The sequence below is a fragment of the Aotus nancymaae genome, unplaced genomic scaffold (assembly GCF_030222135.1).
Source record: "Aotus nancymaae isolate 86718 unplaced genomic scaffold, 86718_ANA_hifiasm-v0.15.2.pri h1tg000011l, whole genome shotgun sequence".
Taxonomy (NCBI): domain Eukaryota; kingdom Metazoa; phylum Chordata; class Mammalia; order Primates; family Aotidae; genus Aotus; species Aotus nancymaae.
In genome coordinates, this window is record NW_026988422.1 from 72,511,191 (window position 1) to 72,522,510 (window position 11,320).

An 11,320-nucleotide genomic window follows, 5' to 3' on the forward strand; every position below is an offset into this window, starting at 1 on the left:
GTTTCCCCCCTTTTCTCAGCACTTTTCTCTTGCCTGCTGCCATGTAAGATGTGCCTTTGCTCCTCCTTTGCCCCCACCATGACTGTGAGGCCTCCCCAGCCATGTAGAACTGTGAGTCCATTAAATCTCTTTTTCCTTTATAAATTACCTAGTCTCGGGTATGTCTTCATTAGCAGTGTTAATGGACTAATACAGAACCACCAAATATGTATTTGCTGAGTGACTGGATAAGGACACCATATATTCCAGCCACCTTTTGGTAAGTGGTCTATGGGGGTGGGCACAGGCCCTGACTAAAGAACTGCCTGTTTTGCTGAGGAAGGTACCTGAGCTGAGAAGACTCATTTACTCTTAAAGACTTGAGAAAACATAACATCTGTCTTGGACCAGAGAATGCTGCTGAGCAGCCCAGGCACAAATCACCCCAATGGGAGCCAGGCTCTGCCTATACTTGGTCTTGAGGCAGCCGGGCAGACTTCACAGGACTCCAGGTCACCCCCACCCACATCTCCAGGCTGAGAGGCAGGACTGACAGTGCACTCATAACTGCCAACACACCGATATTAAAATCCCATCTGATTAGTTAAAGCTCGCCCTGTGAACACTGATATTTTTCAGGAAATAGGAAGGATGTCTGCCCCCTCCCCACCCACCTCCTGCCCTTTTCTCTTGGTTTTCTTTTTTAATAACACATTCAGAAGTGTTTTAATGGCTGTTGAAGGAAATTATTGCCATAGCAATCAGGGCTCTCTGTGTGAAACACCTTCAATAGTCCGTGGCCTCCCTCATGAGGCAGGGGGACATTTGGATATTAAAATGCCACTGAGCTACATCTGCCAACAAGCAGCCACTAATCATCTCTTAAGGCAGCAGGGGACGTACCCCAGGTCCTCAACTCACTAATACCTTCCTTAGGCGGATTGCAGCCAGATGGTGGTTTCCTAGGCAAGGACAGCAGAGAATGAGAAATAAAGAAGTGGAAAAGGATCTGGCAAGAGGCCAGCACAGAGAGAACCATTTGCTCATCCTGTCTGCTCCAGGTGAGAACAGACCTGCATGCCTCGCATTTGGGAGGTCCAATTTTCAGTTAAGTGGTGACTCAGAGGAAGCATGTGACCTTACTTGCAGTTACACCCAAAGACTATAAATTTTTTTTTTTTAAGTGCTCCTGTAAGTTGAGCAGCTTCTACATGCTGGGATGGGGGGATACAGTCATTGGCCTTCCTGGATTCTCCTTCCTGCTTTTCCATCTTCTTCTGAGCCTGGGACGCTGATCTGCCTGGAAGTCTCCCTTTTCCTCTGCCTTCCACTGGAGTTTGGCCAGCGGGAAGAAGCAGCCAGAGTTAGGAGGGTGGGAAGAGAGTAAAGTCAGGATGTTTATTCTCCAGTTCACACCCTGTAGAGATACCACCAGGGGTTGGCAGTATACGTCCTGGCATCAACCTCCGCTCCTATTGGATGACTCTCTCCATCATGCTACCTGGATGTAGCAAGGGTTCCGGATTCTAACAACTGTTCTCTCTTCTGCCCTTCAGGCTAACAGCTATAACAGCTACCCCCACTCCCCCTCTCATACACACCATTGTCAGACAGGTACTATGCTGTATCTTGTGAGTCTCCCTATCCCTGCTGCACCTTTGTAAGTGGTCTCCTAATTTCTCTCTCCTCCAATCACCCAGTTTGAATGTGCCATCTGTTCCTTGCCTGGCCCTGGCTGCCAACCAGCTGCATGTGGGTCTTTCTGTACCTTTTTGGAGACCTTCATATCACTCCTACAATGTCATCACGACAGTCTTCCTTTACAGAGAAGACACCATGTGACTCACCCAAAGGCACTCAGCTGGAATTTGTGACTCTATTCATCAGAAGCATGTCAGTCTCACTTCCAAGTGTAGGCCCTATTCACTGCCCTGCTAGGGTCTCCCCTGCTAGGGGTCCCAAAATCTTTACCTCAATCTTCTGTCAGCACCAGCTGTTTTATGAACTAAACTTTGCTTACCAGCCTTTGGATCAAAGCACTTCAGCACCTTTGACTTCATTTGAGCCTCAGAACATGAATTTACTTGGATCCAAAGCATTCCTGGACATACCAAGAACCTACAGATGAAAAGGAATCCAACAAGGGATCTGTTGGCAGGGGATTGGTGGCCTTGTCTCATCCTTCAGTGTAAGGTTCACCTTGGGCACCCAGGAATGTCCTGGGGAGGTGTGGCATTGTCCCAGCAAGTGAAGGCAACATGTGTACAGCTTGGGCTATAGCAGGGGTCATTCTGCCTGGTTCAAAAGTCCACTCTTCCTTTTAATACACGGCATGACCCATCTATATTAGGGTAAAGCATACCTCCTGGAGAAAGCAATCTTAAGATACAGTAAAGAATACGGTTTTTCATTTCTTCTTCTCATATGTTAGCATCTGATTTGGACATTCCAGGCTGGCAGGCCACTCTGCCCCATGCAGACATCAGGAACCCTGGTACCTTTCAGCTTATCACTGCATGTCTGGGGCAGTGCTGCTCAAAGTGCTCATACCAGTTCACAAATCTCTTGGTAAAAGTCCACCATGAATTGAGTCATGACATGGATAATACGCTTTCAGAAACTTTCATCATGATTTGACATTGCCATGACATCCAGGCACATGACCAGTGGACTCATCTCATTGAACAGGTTGTAGACCAAAAGTTGGTCTGTGATAGATGGGAACTGGAGTTGGGTAGAAATCATGTTCTTCAACACAGGTAGTTTGAGGAGTCATGCTTTAGAGTCTGCTAATCTATCTGCTCATTTCTGTAGCCAGCAAGAAAGGGGAAAAGAGCATGGAACAACCATACTCTGTGTCTTTGTTGTTGTTGTAAAGCATCTGTTCCATTTGCAGTAACTCATTTCAGTGATTGAGAATTTCTGTGATGTGCAGAGAGACGGCCTGTATTTGGTCTCATCATTCACTTGATTCTAACATGGTCTCTAGCCAAAGTTTCATTTCTTGGGCTTTGATATTTATTCCTAGGTGCAAACATTGCCTGCTCTTCACCTTGTTTTATGCTTTCTGAGCAGGTTCAAGTCAGAAAGAAAAGGTGAAGTTATAAGCCCAAAGTGAATAAGTGTGAGAACCACAAGGAAGCCCACGGGTTCACAGTAGATGATCAAAACCACGTCCTCATGTGGGAGGTAGCACTTGGACAGGGTGTAGTCTGTGAGTGTTGTGCTACCCATGATGAAACTGGGCTTGTTTCTGTTCCTCCAACTGAAAGACAGGATGCTGAGCTCGGGGATTCATCCCCAGTGGTGCACTGTGTGTGCGGCCACTGAGGACCAGGTGCGGCTGGAGCCACCACATCAGCTTTTGTGATGTCTCCCGAGAAAGCACATCATAGTTCTCCTTAAATGGGATGTTCCTTTCCTCTAGAGGAGCAGCATCTTCCCCAGAACAGTTAGTGTCACTTCTCCGATAGAGGATAATGCTCTCGGGAGTAATTCAGTTTGTGAGAAACTTCAATGAGCTCTGCTTCTGCTTCAGAACAGATGACACAGCCATCCCCCTTAAGCGCCATGCTGTTGACCATCATGAATTTAATGCCTTTCCAAGACAACAGCCTTTCAGAGATGAATGCTTTCTCAGAGCGTTCTACTTTGTATGTGTTCATCGCACAGTGGAAGCCAGTGTTATGGTTTCCAGCAACTACCTTCAGCTGCACATGCCTTGGGTGTCTGAATATTTTCTGAAACTGCTCCGCATCATCCGCCCAGGCCTCAGGGGTGCTCCTCTTCCCTTCATCAAACACATCTCCCAGGATGAAGACAACTTCTGGCTGCAGCAACCACAGAGCTATCTGGAAGGCTCTCACCATCTCCATTCCCTTCATAATTTGTCCAGCCAGTGACCTGGGAATTTCTCAAGCAAGTGGGTGTCAGACAAAAACATGGCTTTGAGCACAGGCTCACACGTAGCTTGTTCGCCATCATAGGCTGTGGTTTTCACTTCAGGCCAATTATACCAAAAGATTGCTAAGTAATAGATTACAGATTCACAAAAATAAAAGCACTACAAAGACAACAGCTATGAGTTTCAACAGCAAGCAAGTCTTCCTCTTTAACGGATGAAAATTCTGTCTTCCCAACCCCAATCCAATCATAGCCATTTCTCAAGCAACTAACAAATCCATCAAGGGTTCACCATGAGAAAACTGTAGAGCCCTGGGTAGGGTGATGGCATTCAGATCTTAGCTGGGTACCTGCAATTTTCCAAGAAAATCACTGAGTCACCTCACCTTTTAAAGAGAGAGAGATTGGTATGAAGGTAGATGGCATCTGCTCCCCCAAATCAGAATGCATTTGTAATAGCCATGCTTTCCCACTCTGTGGACAACAGCAGGCAGATGGGGAACACCAGGCACGGTGTGGGAGCCCTTCCACCTGCACCTGGCAATGGCTTTGGCAGCCAAGGGACCCTGAGCACTGCAGCCCACGCCTGGCTGTGCACCCACCATACTCTGTGTCTTAAGATGTCATCTTGGGGATGGTTCATCCTATTCTCACAATATGTAGGTGAGAACTTTCAATATGGCCACTGCCCTTAACACAAGGAACATTGGAAAACCTGGTCCCCCACTTTTCAGTGTGTATCCACTGGATGATGAGAAGAATTGGTGAATGACTACTCATTTTTTTTTAATCACATCACCCTTCCTTATCACCCATTCCTGAATATGGCCCACTCAAAATCAAAGCCACCATTTCTACCAAAAAGCTTGATCAGAAGTCTTCCCTGTACACTCTCAACTCTCATTTGGGACACACAAGAGTAGAAAAACACTGGACCAGCCTCCAAGACCTGCTTACTATTCCTACTTCTGCAGCAAAATTACTCTGTGACCTGGAGGACGTTGTTTCATCTCTGTACATCAGTTCCCTCACTCGATGATCAGGGATCATAATATTTATCAAATAAAATCATAGTTGGCCATGTATACCATACATTAATAATGACAGCTAACATTTATTGAATGTTTGCTATGTGCCGGGTGCTTTTCTAAGTATGTTGCATATATTAATCCATTTAACCTTCACACCAAACCTATAAGAAAGGTTCTATTATTGTCTTCATTCTACAGCTGAAGAAAGTGAGGTACAGAGCAAGTAAGGAACTCACCCAGGGTCACCAGAGTCCAAGTTCATAATCACTACCTTGCTCCTTCCTTAATAGAGAGGTAAATGGTTTTCAGTGTATTTTATCCTGTCTTTCTTGAATTTCGTGAACTTCCACTTTAATTTATGCATCATCTGGTCTGTCTCGCTGTGAGATGAAGAATTCCTTCTGGGAAGGGACCATCGATTTTCCATCCTCATACCCCCAACCACAACTTGTCCAGCCTGTGCTTTCATGTAAGAGGAGTTTAGTGAATATGTGTGGATGAATCTCGGTAAATACAGCAATGTAATTTTTATTGAATTCATGATACTGTCATGGAAACGGCATAAATTTGCCATCACCACACCTGGATTCAATCCCTCTTCTCTTGGATCCTAGCTGTGCTATACTGGACAAATTACCTATCCACCTAACCTCACGAAGCATTCTTTTTCTCCCCATTAAAATGGATGTAATACAGAGAAAATGCTTAGTTCTCAAAGCCAAGGTTGCCTGTGGCAACTTCTGCCACTTATGGAATCATTCATAACACCAAGGAATATATCACTAATGCACACCTTCTCCAGCAGAGATTGGTGTGGCTGGAAGAATGGAAGGCCCAAAGTGCAAAGCCACGCTGGCTCCTGTGTGCTGTTCAAAAGAAGGACTTGGAGAGAATGTCCCCCTGATGACCAGATGCTAATGAGCTGCCAGGTAAGCCTAGAGCCGAGTAGGGCTGGAGAACTCACATTTTTATTTTGCAAAAGTGACTTGGAATCCAGTGGGAAAGAGGAGATGAAAAGGTGGGAAAGGAAGGGGACCCAGAAAAGTGCAGGGTGAAGGCTTAGCCACCATGGCTGGAAGGAGAAAAACCACAAGGGAGAGAGTCCTCTTGCTGGAAATGGCCAACTAAATGCCAACAGAGGGATGTGTGATGTTTGATTCTTTTCTTGTTTTATGGTGAAGCATCTCTGTTCACCATTCTAAATCTTCAGTATAGTCTCCTACATACAAATGCCTTGAGTTAATAATATGTGTGTTACGTGGTGGGGGGGTTGGGGAGGCGGGGGTTCCATACCTGGATTATGTGATCAGAAATGGGCTGCAACATGAGAGGAACAGCAATAGAATTTGCAAGAAGTCAGAGGAACTTGAAGCCAGAGGAGAATAGGAAAACATAAGCTCCCATCCTCCACATATCTCCTGAGAGATTGGAGGAAATATGGCTGGCTGTGATTGCACGCACAGCAGCATTGGAATCAATTTAATCTGTGTGTTTGTTTGTTTGTTTTTGAGACAGTCTCTCTCTGTTGCCAAGGCTGGAAAATGATCTCAGCTCACTGCAACCTTCACCTCCCAGATTTGAGTGAGTCTTGTGTCTCAGCCACCCAAGTAGCTGGGATTACAGGCGTGGGCCTCCATGTCTGGCTAATTTTTGTATTTTCAGTAGAGATGAAGTTTCACCGTGTTGGCCAGGCTGGCCTTGAATTTCTGATCTCAAGCGATCTGCTCACCTCAGCCTCCCAAAGTGCTGGAATTAGAGGCCTGAATCAATTTAATTTAAATCTCAAAGGGCAGGGGACCTCTGCTGGCATCTAGGGTACAAGGATATCCAAGCGTCATTTCTAAAAATGTCAGCAGCCTATATGGCGTAGCCACTAACATAAGAATGAGATGCCAGCCTAGATATCATCATGGCAATATAATAAACATCAGAGCTGCCAATACCTACCTCCTAGAGCTGTAAAAACTGCAAAAATACAATAACATACATTACAACTCAACATATGTAAAATCCAGCACATATAGGTCCTAAATAAACGCCAGTACTCTCTCCTCTTCAAGTAGGAAAGGGCCAACAGGATCCAACAATCTGGGGGAGATGAAGTGGGAGAAGGAAAAACGGAATTTGGGAAGGAATTCAGAGTTCTGCCATCCTCCATCCCTGCCAACCCAGGTGCATTTTAGAGGCAGAGGTAAAGGGAGGACCTCAGACTCCTAAGTGGAGAAGAGAGCCAGACTGGGCCTCCAGCATGACACAGAGAGACAATGGATGCTGTGGTTGTATGCTCTACCTGTGAAGTTAGTGTCAAGAGGTGGGACTTTTGAGGTCCGAAGATTTATTTAGAAAAAAATCCAAAATGGTTTAGGCAAAAAGGAGGATTTACTGGCTCCCAGAAATTGAAAGTGCCAAGGGATGTAAAGTTTTCAGGGTCAGGAGGATTCAGGAACTCAAACTGTGACACCCACCCCTGGGCTCGTCTGTCCTCTATTCTGACTTTATCCTCAGGTTCCATGTGGTGACAAGACGGCTGCCCATCATCCAGCCCATATCCATCATGGTTCATGTCACTGGCCCATCCCTGAACCATCACTGTGGCCAAGGAAACTAAATACACTGGTTAACTTTGGCCACTGTCTGGTGCTTACACGCTCTCTGACTTCACGTCATCCTATTCTCCCTCTCGCCTACTCTGTCTCAGACACATGGGCCTCCTTCCCGTTCCTCAAACAGTCCAGGCATGCTTCACCTCAGGGCCTTGGCCCTTGCTCTTCCCTCTGCCTAGAACATCTTCCCTCAGAGGTCTGTGTGGCTCCTTCCCATTCCTCCTTCGGATCTCTGCACAAATGTCACCTTCCCAATGAGGACCCCTGGATTTGAACTCACACAGATACCACCTGCTGCACACACTCACATATTCCCTATTCCTATCTCCTATCTAATTTTTCTCTAGAGCAGATTTTATCATCGGACTGTAGCTAAACAAATAAGTAAAATAGGCAGTGTGTTAGTGTCCCTCCACCCCACACCGGTAGAAAATAAATTCCATGAGGCCAAGGACTCTTGTCTATCTTGTTCACCACTCTATCCCCAGAACCTAGAATAATGCCTGGTACAGACTGGGAGTGGTACTGCATGCATGTAATCCCAACACATTTGGGAGGCCAACGTGGGAGGATTCCCTGGGTTCAGGAGTTTAAGACCAGCTTGGGCAACATAGCAAGACTGTGTGTCTACAAAAATAATAATAATAGTAAATTTTAACCAGGCATGATGGCTTGTGTCTGTAATCCCAGTTACTCAGGAGGCTGAAGTGGGAGGATCGCTTAAGCCCAGGAGGTTAAGTTTGCAGTGAGCTACGTTCGCAGCACTGCACTCCAGCCTGGGAGACAGAGCGAGACCCTGTCTCAAAACAACAATAATAATATCTGGCACATAGAAAGTTCTCAATAAATTGTTTAATAAATAAATAACAAGGACTTTATGACCAAAACACCAAAAGCATTGGCAACAAAAGCCAAAATAGACAAATGGGACCTAATCAAACTCCACAGCTTCTGCACGGCAAAAGAAACAGTCAATAGAGTGAATCGGCAACCAACAGAATGGGAAAAAATTTTTGCAGCCTACCCATCTGACAAAGGGCTGATATCCAGAATTTACAACGAGCTAAAAAAGATTTACAAGAAAAAAACAAACAAGCCCATTCAAAAATGGGTGAAGGATATGAACAGATACTTTACAAAAGAAGACATACAAGAGGCCAACAAACATACGAAAAAATGCTCATCATCACTGGTCATTAGAGAAATGCAAATCAAAACTACATTGAGATACCATCTCACACCAGTTAGAATGGCGATCATTAAAAAATCTGGAGAAAATAGATGCTGGAGAGGATGTGGAGAAATAGGAACACTTTTACACTGTTGGTGGGAGTGTAAATTAGTTCAACCACTGTGGAAAACAGTGTGGCGATTCCTCAAGGACCTAGAAATAGAAATTCCATTTGACCCAGCAATCCCATTACTGGGCATATATCCAAAGGATTATAAATCGTTCTACTATAAGGACACATGCACACGAATGTTCATTGCAGCACAGTTTACAATAGCAAAGACCTGGAACCAACCCAAATGCCCATCGATGATAGACTGGACAGGAAAAATGTGGCACATATACACCATGGAATATTATGCAGCCATTAAAAATGAGGAGTTCGCGTCCTTTGTAGGGACATGGATAAACCTGGAAACCATCATTCTCAGCAAACTGACACAAGAACACAAAACCAAACACCATATGTTCTCACTCATAGGAGGGTGTTGAATAAGGAGAACACATGGACACAGGGAGGGGAGCACTATACACGGGGTCTGTTGCGGGAGAGTGGGGGGGACAGCGGGGGGGGAGTTGGGGAGGGATAGCAAGGGGAGAAATGCCAGATATGGGTGAGGGGGAGGGAGGCAGCAAATCACACTGCCATGAATGCACCTATGCAACAACTTTGCATGTTTTTCACATGTACCCCAAAACCTAAAATGCAATTAAAAAAAATAAAAAATAAATAAATAAATAAATAAATAACAAGGTCACAGGCTCCAGATGTGGGATGTCAGTAGGGGTTCCACTCAAAAGCCAGGGATTGAGGTCAAGGAGATGCGACTGCCTCAGTAAATGTGGGGAGAGGTAGCTACCAGCAAGGGAGTGAATGGCAGCTTGGCCTCTGAAACAGATGTCCAATTTCCCTCCCTGTCCACAATCCGCACACAAGCCATCCCCTGGCTTCCACCTCGGAGTCACAGCTGGAGCGTCCTAAAGCAATTCCCCCTCTTAATGCAGCACCTCAGAGTACAGACCCAGCCTCCTCCCAATCCCATTTCCCAAACTAGCACAGGGCACATGGCCCCACGTGGACAGGGACACTTCAGTCTTGCTCTATCCACCCCAATCCCTTTGTTCCCCTCCCCTCCACCCCACTCCCCTCTGTGCCTTTTTACATGACAATCAATAGCAGCCAGGCTTTGGGGATATTATCAGAGCCCTGATTGCAACCCCTAACATTATAATTCACAGGGTTACGGGGAGCATTAGTACATCCAGGATAAATTAATTCAGTGTAAGTAAGCGCTTTGAAGCCGGGCACATTGCTCGGCTTTTGAAGCTTAAGCCCTGTTTAGATTACTTGATTAAAGTGGGTTCAAAGCTTTGGCGATCAATATATTTTGCTTAAGAGCAGTGTTGCTACAGAAGCAAATTTAATTGCATCCTGGTGCCCTGCCTTGCAGATAGCTCTTTAGAATATAATGAGATATCACAGAGCCAAAAATTGAGGGTGGGAGGGAGGGAGGAGGGACAGTCATTCAAGTCACCATCCTGGAAATGCAGGGGACACATATTTTCATGATGTGAGCATAAATAATCCCCCAAAATGAGAAGTTGGGGAAAACTAAAGATGGCAATCTCTGCTTATAAAATCTTGACGCACAAGGCACCAGAGGACAATCTTGGTTATCTGGCTGTTTTAAGGATGGATTCCTGGGTTGCGACTGGGGGGGAACAATTAGTCCTCAATAATGTGACATTTTTAGGATTACAGGCTGGCACTTAATCAAAGACATTGTGGTTAATGAGGGGGCTGACCGGACGGCCCCCATGAGGCAGGAGACAGGTGGCATCACTAATATCAGGACAGTCATCTGAGTCCACAGCAGGAGCTGGACTAGGAGTCCAGGATGGATGGGAAGAGAGGAAGTAACGTGTGTCACATGCCTACTGTGTGCTAGCTAGTGCTCTGGGAGTTTAAGCCTTTTATTAGGTTGGCGCAAAAGTGACGGCGGTTTTTTTATTTAATTGTTAAAGCAATGCTATTAAATGGATACAACTGTGCCCGTTTTCCAGGGGTGGGCTGGTCGGGAAGGCAGTAAAATCAGGATTTGAACTCCTGTTCCCCTGATTCTCAAAGCAATGCTCTGCATCAGTTCTGTCACCATTCAGCCACTACGTACCTGTGGGAACATCTGCATGTCATTTAACCAACCCGGGCTATAGTTACATCTATTGTAAAATGAGAGGGAGCCTAAGCCTCCTCTGACTCAAAATCTTTGGTCTAGAATAACTCTGGCCTGAGAATCAAGACAGCCTGGTTTCCATCTCTGCAACATCAACCAACCACGTGATGGGATCATCGTTTCACCTCTCTCTACTGTATTTACCTATTTATGATGCCAAGTCATGATGCTTACCTGGCTGTGCGGTAGCAGCCAATGAGATGTCAGATGAGGGAGTCCTCTGACAAGTTGTAAATATCTCACAAGTGAATTTATTTAAAATCTTTAAATCAGGTGGGCTACAAACTCATCTCTTTTAAAGGAGCAGAAAACTCTCTATGCCGTCATGCCCTGACAGAG

General features: G+C 45.5%; 1 pseudogene; it reads right to left on the minus strand.

Annotated features, from left to right (window-relative positions):
* Window positions 1–3,027: 3,027 nt before the first annotated feature.
* LOC105734120 (metallophosphoesterase 1-like) lies at window positions 3,028–4,139 on the minus strand (annotated as a pseudogene).
* Window positions 4,140–11,320: the final 7,181 nt, after the last annotated feature.